The sequence below is a fragment of the Heptranchias perlo genome, chromosome 7, assembly GCF_035084215.1.
Source record: "Heptranchias perlo isolate sHepPer1 chromosome 7, sHepPer1.hap1, whole genome shotgun sequence".
Lineage (NCBI taxonomy): Eukaryota > Metazoa > Chordata > Chondrichthyes > Hexanchiformes > Hexanchidae > Heptranchias > Heptranchias perlo.
This window is the reverse complement of record NC_090331.1, coordinates 61743352-61754341: the sequence shown is the minus strand read 5'-3', so window position 1 is coordinate 61754341 and position 10990 is coordinate 61743352. Positions and strand designations below refer to the sequence as shown.

General features: G+C 44.8%; 1 protein-coding gene across 1 annotated transcript in view; it reads left to right on the top strand.

Moving 5' to 3' along the window:
- Positions 1–2300: 2300 nt before the first annotated feature.
- Positions 2301–10990, top strand: part of calcrlb (calcitonin receptor-like b) — a 63958-nt gene continuing 55268 nt past the window's right edge. Inside the window, exon 1 of the mRNA XM_067987698.1 lies at positions 2301–2555. The gene's annotated coding sequence lies outside the window, so the exon portion shown is untranslated. The remainder of the gene's footprint in view (positions 2556–10990) is intronic.

The following is a 10990-nucleotide window of genomic DNA, read 5'->3' as shown; positions in this document are numbered from 1 at the left end:
TTCGTGTCTGTAGACAGCACTGCACAGAGTGGAGGGACGTGGAGAACAGCAGCCCCTCGGTCAATGAATTATCCTTCATGTCAATTTTGTGTAGGGCAGTAAATATACTAACGCATCGTATTGCTTCAGATAGTCGTATTGTGAGTTGAAATAATAAGATTGACATAGTTTAATACAAAAACGACATCTGAAAATGGATCAGTTAAACCCCATAAACCTCTCCAACCCATGTGTCAAACATGTAACTGTGGAATGTGTACAATTCAAGCTTCTGACAGTTTGATACTGTCCCTGATGAGTTCGGTGTTGTCCCAGGTGCTGAACCTATTCTGTAATGTTTGAAGGAAGCTCTTTCCGACATGGTTTTTATGTTGGGGAGTGTTACCGGCTGTTCGGATGGGTCAGTCATCACATTACTTACCACATTCGGTAGCATTGAGTGTCTGCGGCATCGCCCTCGACACTTCACAACTTGTCCACCTCTGACCTACGCGGAAGCCGTGCTGACTCCCATACAGAAGAATAAGATGTCAAGATAGCCAAACATCAGCATCTACCGTTTCTAGTCGAGATTCTCTGATCATACTTTTCATTTTCAGAATAAGGAGATTGGCAGTTTAGAACGGTCCAATTCAAACAGAAAATCACCTATTTCGATGCGAGATAAAGGTTACATTAACACTAACCAGGAGAGATGGACACAAGGAGAGATGGACACTAGGAGAGATGGACACTAGGAGAGATGGACACTAGGAGAGATGGACACTAGGAGAGATGGACAGCAGGAGAGATGGACGCAAGGAGAGATGGACACTAGGAGAGATGGACACAAGGAGAGATGGACAGCAGGAGAGATGGACACAAGAAGAGATGGGCACTAGGAGATATGGACACAAGGAGAGATGGACACCAAGAGAGACGGACACCAAGAGAGACGGACACAATGAGAGATGGACACTAGGAGAGGTGGACACTAGGAGAGATGGACACAATGAGAGATGGACACTAGGAGAGGTGGACACAAGGAGAGGTGGACACTAGGAGAGATGGACACAATGAGAGATGGACACTAGGAGAGATGGACACTAGGAGAGGTGGACACCAAGAGAGACGGACACAATGAGAGATGGACACTAGGAGAGGTGGACACAAGGAGAGATGGACACCAGGAGAGGTGGACACAAGGAGAGATGGACACCAGGAGAGGTGGACACAAGGAGAGATGGATACCGAGGAGAGGTAGACACCAAGACACCAACCGATTAGACTGCACGGACTTGTCCTATAGGTAGCGCGCAATGCCCCAAACTATAATTGTCCCATCGGGCTGGTCTCTTGTTCTGAGCCGGCGGGGAGACTTGGCCCCATGATTTGAACATTTCTCTAAATATAATTCGGTTTGCTGGACTTTCAGTGCTTTTTTAATGTCCACCTCTAGTGGTAGTTGCTTTTCATTAGGGCAGTACGCGGTGATAAAATCAATGGTATGTGTCTAAGGGAAAGGTCTGGAGGTCGGTGTAAGATGCTGACACCTCTACAATGGGGGCCCTTGTCAGAGAATCAGGCCCGTGGACTCTGTCCCATCGGTCTCTCCAGTCACTCTCCTCTTGTCCTTCGTGACCGTCTCAAGACTACTCAGTGCTGGAACCTGGTCTCACAATGTGAGGAGTCCCTATTGGGAGCACATCCGAGCACTGATGACTAGTGCCTTGGGGGGTTCAGGACCGCCTCCCCCAAATAGTGTAGTGTTACCTGTCTGAGTATTATGGGTATTATTGAATAGCATTGACTGGAACTGGGACCGTGCTGGGTTTTTGATAGCTTTTATTTTTATATTAATATTTCCTGCCGATGGCAATGACGGTGATTTCCAGTGACCCTCCACTATCTGGACATGTCCGCTATCGGGAACTCAACATTGTCCCAGTTCCTGTGTGTGCTGCGCTCCACCCAGAAGGGAGCATGACCTTAAAGCCAGTCTCCTGGTTGAAGACTTTCCTTTCGGCAAAGGTTGTGTTTCGGCAAACTTTATTGGTATGAATTTATAATTGTGCTGATCTGGAATCCGAGTTAATCTTGCCCGGACAGTCTGTTTTACCCTGAATGAATGTGACAATACCAGCACCAGTTTCCACAGGGTGCAGGAGAAGGGGGAGGGGGGCGGGGGGTAGGGGGTTCCATGTAGACATGTCGATGGGCTACTGAATAAAGCTTGGGTTTCAGCCCCTGGGACTGATAGTGAGCTGAAGGCGGGGTGAGAGTGATGTAACAGGAAGCTGGAGGCTTTCCTGTTAATGATGATGCTCTTGTCCTGATCACTCACTCCCCGAAAGCGTTTCCAACACTTAATTTAAAGCAGACAGCCCGAGAGGAGCTTCCACACTTTGGCAGTGCAAATCACGGTGACAGACAGCACTGATCTGGATTAACCCTCGACACCCCCTCACTTTCCACATCCTACACAGAAGGACGAGCTATTGCCAGCTGGAGAGGCGCTCAGAGACTGCCCCATTCCTGAGGACTATTTGACTGGGACCTCAGTCCAGTTCTGGTTGGTAAGTACAACACACTCTTGTTTGTTCTGTCACCTAACACCAGATTTATCCGGAGCTTCAAGAATCTCCCACGAAAGCCATCTCCTGATATATTATACAGAGCATGTACACAGCGGAATTAGCATCTGTAAAAATAACTGCAGTCCCCTGTGTTAGCAAAGTGAGTCGTGTTTTCATATCTCACATCAGTCCAGCAGCAAACTGCTTACTTACCATTGGGGTTTCATTTGAGAAAAATAAACATTATATCGTTTGCATGTATTATTAGGTTGTAGAAAAAAGTGCTGTGTATTTTTTTGTGTGCTGTAGACATTAAGGGTTAACGCTTGGAAGCGGGAGTTGCGGCTGAGGTTGTAACATACCTTTCTATTTTAGACCCCAGATCTCATGTCCCTCTGTTCTGGCAGAATAAGACTTTAGCAACATATATGAACCAGCATGGGTCTCCCACACCATCAAGATCATCAGTCAGTACAAAAATCCCCACCGTAGCACAGCTAACGAATGGCCCATCTTTAAGATGTTAACTAACCTAATCTTATGATGAAGTTTTAACTATAGTGTCTGTAAATATATTGCAAGCATCTGCTTATCCGAGACAGACTGCACGGGTAACTGCGGTTAGCAGAATATGCAATGCCATAAAATCCTTTGTCACTTTTTCGTTGCATTAAATATTGATACATTTATAAAAAATAAAGATAAATAAATCATGTCCAGCTTTGCATCCCGCCCAAGTTAAAGCATAAACTTACTGACAAGAATAAGCATGTAGTTTAATTTATATATAAGCTGTCGATGGTGTCTCCCCACAAATGCGTTAACTAGTCACCGTTCGTCTCATCCCTCGGATTTTAGAGCGTCTTGAATTATTAAGTTATTTACTGCTGACCAAACAGAATGGAAGAAAGCAAAGGGGGAAAAGGGAGAGGGGTCACTGCACACGGATAACACGCTGCAGTGTCGGAGTTAAATACTTAGTCCACAGTCATCCAGTAATGTTGGCAATCAAATTTGAACTTTTGCTTACTTTAATTTATTGTACTTAAAATAATAATAATGCTCTGGGAAATATTATTCTTATGGTGCGCTTAATTTCGTTGTTACATGACGGGAGTAACAACGAAAATTAAGCGCACCATAAGAAACAAAACAATGACGGGGCAATTTCAGATAGATATTTCTTCTGATCAAAGCCACGCCACTGGTTTGTCGTTTTTACAGAAAGAAAATGGAGGGAATTGCAGAATGCAATCTGCAAAGCATTGGTAAAAATCCTGGAATGCCTTGTAATAGAAGCAAATTTTGACTTGTTTCAGATGAGGTAAATTTGTGGCAGCCTTGCTTTGGATATTAACTATTAACTCTTTACCATCAAGCAGCCAGGCATTCCCAGTTGTATTGCAGTACAAGCTGCTGCCTCAAGGGGGCACCACAAGGTGTGATTTATGGCAAATACCATTAAAAATGTTTTTTTAAAAACTGAACTTCGTTCATTAGCACAACATATAAAGTAGCTGAAATCTATCTGTAGAGTAACACCTGTTCATTATTTGCACATCCATTTGGCAGGAGTGTTTGCAAATGCCCTGGCAACTTTGAAATAGTAACTCACCAATCCGTGTTACTGCTGACGACACCTGTACTAAGTTTGATCCTAACACTGGCATGCCAGTTCTGAAAATGCAGAATGCTGTTATTACATAACTATACATGCGGGATGTAAATTCCTACCTTTCTAAGGAGAAAAAACAATAATAGTTATGTTTTTAATACTGATTAAAATAAATTTATCTCCCCTGATATTATTCATCTCCATGCCAGGGCTGCCTGCACTGTGCCCATTACAATAATTAATTATACTAATCTGTAAAACTGTATATATATGTAATTTGTTAAGGGAGGCACAGGGACATTAGTGCAAAAGATATAATCAAAAACCACAACTTGCATTTGTATAGTGCCGCTAATGCAGAAAAAAGGTCTTGAGGCTCTTTACAGAGGGAAAAAATGAACGCCAAACCAAAGAAGAAGATATTAGGAGGGGTGACCAAAAGCTCGGTTGAAGAGGTGGGTTTTAAGGAAGGTCTTAAAGGAGAAGAGGGTTGAGTAGGAGTTTACAGAGGCAATTCCAGATCGTGGGGCCAAGGTGGCTGAAAGCACGGCCGCTAATAGTGGAGTAAATTAGGGGGAGGATGCAGAGGAGACCATAGTCAGAGGAACAGAGAGTTTGGTGGGGAGGGGGTTGGCTGTAGAGCCAGAGGAGGTTACCGAGATAGGGAGAGGTGAGGCCATGAAGGGGTTTTAGCATGAGGATGAGAATTTTAAATTGGAGGCATTAGGGGACCAGGAGCCAATATAGATCAGAAAGGACAGGGGTGATGGATGGGTGGGACTTGATGTGGGTTAGGATACGGACAGCAGAGTTTTGGATGAGCTGAATTTTAGAGGGTGGAGAATGGGAAGCCGGCCAAGAGAGCATTGGAATGGGAATCTGTCAAAAGGTGGGGGTGTGGGAGGGGGGACCCAGGGAAACAGTACAACCGATTAATGGAGTTTATACCTCTCGATAGGCTAATCACTAAAGCTGCATGAAAGGGTAAAAGAGTTTGAAAATAAGAAATATCCTATTGTTTTAAAAATATCAATTGGATGGGTTATAAAAAGCTACTCCCCTTTTAAAGCATCGTGGGGGAGAAATTGGTGTAGCGGGAGAAACCGGCGCAAAGTGGGCTTCGCGCCTGGAATGTGGGCCCGAAGATGTCGGCCTGAAGTTTGCTGCAAATTGGGCCCCGGGCCTTATCTGCATAAAACTGGTGAGCGTCCCGTAGGTAAGTCCTGAGGGTGCGGGGAAGGGAGGTGGGGGAGATGAACAGGAAAGGGGGTGAGCTGGACAGGCAGCGACCCACAGTATTGTTGTGGAGCCATGAGAAGCACTCCTGCTCCCACTGCCTCCACATTAAGGTAAGTTAACTTACCTTTTCGTCAGCGGCCTTCCCTTTAAGAATTGCTGTTTAGGTCGCTGTAGATCTGGAAAAACTGAGTGGAAGATGAGCGGTGCACGCTCTAGTCGGTTTATGCTGAATTTGGTAGCAGGATCCTAAAACAGGCATTGGGATCCTGATTAGTATATTCAAAGGGGCCTAACGCCTGTCTTAGGCGGGTGCCCTGGACACTTGGAAGTCGCCAGCTGTCAATTTGGGAACCAATTTCTCCCCCTTTATGTCCTTGGTCTGATGATGGAAGAACTTTGCTGTTCTTAAATAAAAACAAAAAATGCTAGAATTTTCAACTGGTCAATCAGCATTTGAAAGATGAAGATAGGATAATATTTTGGGTGCTGTTTAATCGTTCACCAGAAGTAAGTTTGCATTTCAAATAATTTCCATTTTCATTTCAGATTTACAACATTTATCCTTTTCATTTGCTCCTTCTTTGCATTTAGTTGTCTGCCTTGAGTCCCAATGTTCTGGAGACTGTTACAAGCTTAGGGTCGTGTCTTAAATATTCACTTGGATTCAGTAGCTTTAGTTGCTTTATTAAGTGGACCCCACACCCCATATGTGCTGGGGTAGATTCACATTGCCTAAAATCTAATTACATCATAGCATAACCCAGGGGTGTAACAATACTACAGCCATGTGATCTGAACTAGATATTTGTGTCTTTCACATGTGCCTCAAATGCCTCTCCAATCTTTTCAATTGTGAACTGAGGAAAATATCTTGTAAGACAAGGCCAAGTACAAATTGTTAAGTTACTTTATTTCATAGTCTGTGAGCAAAAAATAACCAGCAACATTTATAATTGGACTCACTTCATTCAAACAGTACAACAAATTACTGAACATGCTATACTTCCCCACATCAATAGATCAACAATATTAAACAAAATAACTTAATAATGACTCTCCTGCATTCTAAACTTCTTGCAGCTTTTGCTGGACCTGACTGTACTTGCAGATTTCTGTTTAAAAAAAACCTGACTATTTCCCTGCGTTTATAACCCAAAGGAAAGCTTATCCCAGACAACCCCTGCTGAGCTCCTGGAACCAGGGATTTGCCAACACAACAGGTGCGAGGTGTTTAAGGAAGGCCAGGACAGGCTAATCAAATTGCTTATCATTTACAGTTGTTGGGGAATCAAGATCAAAACCTAGTTCTTTATAATTTAACTACTCAACTGGGGTCAATATTAACTGTTCCCCCAGGGTGGGAAACAGACAGCAGTGGGCCGACCGCCCGTTTTATATCTGCCTGATTTTCCTTTCTATTGAAGTCAATGGAAATCGAAAGAAAATCGAGCAGGGTGTAAAACAGCAGCCGACTCGCTGCTGCCCACTTTAAAACGCAACCCTTAAACGGAATTCTTTTATTCCAAGTCTTTTCTGTGGCAAAATTGATCAAAAAAGTCCCAAAACATGACAGGGACTTTGTTGTTAAAGTGGCGCAGTGCACTGAAAGGCAGCAGTTTCTTCTGATAATGATTTTGGTGAGAGGATAATTGGAATCTACTGCTTTATTAGCTCCAAGCTGAGACTAGCCAAAGCTCCATCTGCAATAACATGGTATCAAACTGTCAGCTGATTTATATTGTTGGTGGGAACCTTTGTCTTCACACAAAAATCACATAAAAAGTCCTATTACACAAGCTAGCAATAATCTTGAGAAAGGCAAAATATGAAATGAACACTGTGATGATTTGAAGACAAGTCCAAGCTTAATGTGCCTGATACAGTTCAGGCTTTCTCGCAATACCTTTACTCTGCTTATGACAGAAAGGCAATTTCCAACACAGACCAAGTCTCTAAGCACTGAAACCTGCACCCTTATCCAGGGCAGTTAATATTTTTCCTTTCTTTATAGATGCTGCCTGACTTGCTGAGCGTTTCCAACATTTTATATTTTTGTTACCTGCACCCTTAGGTTTGATTTGGAGAGCACACTACAGGACTAACAATTATCCTTAACTACAGTATGGAGCCAGTTATATGATCTTCAGTGCCCGTAGTGCTGCTGTGTATTGGGCACCTGCTGTTCATATTATGGGATGCCGAAACCTGGGTCCTGTCCAACAGCCTGTGTACACAGCACATAAAATAAGTCCCACAAGTGCCTGTGGTGTTCAGAGCCTGTACATCCCATTTCTGATCTTCCCTCCATCATAAGGTCAGAAATGGAGATGTTCACTGAAGATTGCACAGTGTTCAGTTCCATTTGCAACCCCTCAGATAATGAAGCAGTCCGTGCCCGCATGCAGCAAGACCTGGACAACATCCAGGCTTGGGCTGATAAGTGGCAAGTAACATTCGCATCAGACACCAGGGGGTGACTAGGTGGATGTGGTATACATGGATTTCAGTAAGGCCTTCGATAAAGTCCCCCACAGGAGACTGGTCAAGAAGGTACGAGCCCATGGAATCCAGGGTGCCTTGGCACTTTGGATACAAAACTGGCTTAGTGGCAGAAGGCAGAGGGTGATGGTCGAAGGTTGTTTTTGTGACTGGAAGCCTGTGGCCAGTGGGGTACCACAGGGATCGGTGCTGGGTCCCTTGCTGTTTGTGGTCTACATTAATGACTTGGATATGAATGTAAAAGGTATGATCAGTAAGTTCGCTGATGATACAAAAATTGGTAGGGTGGTAAATAGCGAGGAGGATAGCCTCAGTCTGCAGGACGATATAGATGGGTTGGTCAGATGGGCGGAACAGTGGCAAATGGAATTTAACCCGGAAAAGTGCGAGGTGATGCACTTTGGAGGGACTAACAAGGCAAGGGAATACACAATGAATGGGAGGACCCTAGGCAAGACAGAGGGTCAGAGGGATCTTGGTGTGCAAGTTCACAGATCCCTGAAGGCGGCGGAACAGGTAGATAAGGTGGTAAAGAAGGCATATGGGATACTTGCCTTTATTAGCCGAGGCATAGAATATAAGAGCAAGGAGGTTATGATGGAGCTGTATAAAACACTGGTTAGGCCACAGCTGGAGTACTGTGTGCAGTTCTGGTCGCCACACTACAGGAAGGATGTGATCGCTTTGGAGAGGGTGCAGAGGAGATTCACCAGGATGTTACCAGGGCTGGAGCGCTTCAGCTATGAAGAGAGACTGGGAAGATTGGGTTTGTTTTCCTTGGAGCAGAGGAGGTTGAGGGGGGACATGATTGAGGTGTACAAAATTATGAGGGGCACAGATAGGATGGATACTAAGGAGCTTTTTCCCTTCGTTGAGGGTTCTATAACAAGGGGACATATATTCAAGGTAAAAGGCGGGAGGTTTAGAGGGGATTTGAGAAAGAACTTTTTCACCCAGAGGGTGGTTGGAGTCTGGAACTCACTGCCTGAAAGGGTTGTGGAGGCAGGAACCCTCACAACATTCAAGAAGCATTTGGATGAGCACTTGAAATGCCATAGCATACAAGGCTACGGACCAAATGCTGGAATATGGGATTAGAGTAGACAGGGCTGATGGCCGGCGCGGACACGATGGGCCGAAGGGCCTCTATCCGTGCTGTATGACTCTATGACTCTCTCTCTCTCTATGACAAGTGCCAGGCAATGACCAACTCCAACAAGAGTCTAACCACCTCCCCTTGACATTCAACGGCATTACCATCGCCGAATCCCCCACCATCAACATCCTGGGGGTCACCATTGACCAGAAACTTAACTGGACCAGCTATATAAATACTGTGGCTACAAGAGCAGGTCAGGGGCTGGGTATTCTGCGGCGAGTGACTCACCTCCTGACTCGCCAAAGCCTTTCCACCATCTACAAGGCACAAGTCAGGAGTGTGATGGAATACTCTCCACTTGCTTGGATGAGTGCAGCTCCAACAACACTCAAGAAGCTCAACACCATCCACGACAAAGCAGCCCACTTGATTGGCACCCCACCCACCACCCTAAGCATTCACTCCCTTCACCACCAGCGCACAGTGGCTGCAGCGTGTACCATCCACAGGATGCACTGCAGCAACTCGCCAAGGCTTTTTCGACAGCACCTCCCAAACCCGTGACCTCTACCACCTAGAAGGACAGGGCAGCGGGCACATGGAAACAACACCACCTGCACGTTCCCCTCCAAATCACACACCATCCCGACTTGGAAATATATCGCCGTTCCTTCATCGTCGCTGGGTCAAAATCCTGGAACTCCCTACCTAACAGCACAGTTGGAGAACTTTCACCACACAGACTGCAGCGGTTCAAGAAGGCGGCTCACCACCACCTTCTCAAGGGCAATTAGGGATGGGCAATAAATGCCGGCCTCGCCAGTGACGCCCACATCCCATGAACGAATAAAAAAAAATCCGTTACATGCTCAGCTCATTAAGGCCCCAACTAAATATTAATGAGGGTTAGGTCCCATAATGCACTTGGAGTCTGAACAGCACTTTAGACATTCAGCACCTGTATAAAACAGGCACTGCCTGGGATGACTCTTTCCTTAAAGGAAGAATTTTCCTCAGTCCACTTTTGAAAAGATTGGAAAAGCATTCAAGGCACATGTGAAAGAAACAAATATCTGGTTCAGATATCATGGCCATAGTATTGTTACACCCCTGGATTATGCTGGGTCTTTGCCATTAAAAATGTATTGCCATTTTGCTGCTTTCTGTGTAACTGTTTGTCAATCACTGCTTCTGTGCTAATATTATTGCTGTGGTTAAAAAGAAATTAGTTCCATTTATTGGAGCCTTACTCAGGGCTTCTTAAAGCTGCCCATTATCTGTTACCTGTGCCTGTTTCCACAACAAACAGGCATTGAGTGCTTCTTTTGGGGGAGCTATAGGATCCTTCGGGCATTCCTCTTTGTTTGGGTGTTCTAGAAAAAGAGGATCGCAGGGCACATTTGCAACTCGAGATCAATGAGGACCTATCTTTATGCTGCAAGATATGTTCACAATCCAAGACATTTGTATCTGGACATGTTGGATGAAATGTGCAGAGACTATGATTGCAAAGAAAGCCATCATTGAACTTTGCACACTCTGGCAGCCAGATCTGCAAATCACTTCAACAGCAGGGGAGACTTTTGCCAGTCATAATCAAGATAACTGCAGCCTTGAACTTTTACACTATGGGTCACTCCAAGCAACAGCAGGAAATACCTGACAAATCTCCCAACCTTCAGTGTACACATGTATCATGCAGCTCACAGATGCCTTGTTTGTTCAGAAAGCTCAATTCCTGAAGTCCCCTTGGGAAACATAAGGCAACATGACAGAGACCAGCACTTATCTGCACAGATTCCCCCAAAATACAGGACATTATTGATGCCAATAGTTGCACGGGCCTCTACCTCCAATTCTATCTTTTTTGTGTCTTTAATGCCCTTTACCCTGCCAGCTACCTTAATTCATTCATTTTACAGCAATTCATGGTTTCCCAATAATTTGAAGGGTCATTAAGACTGGATGGATGGCTGCTGGGGA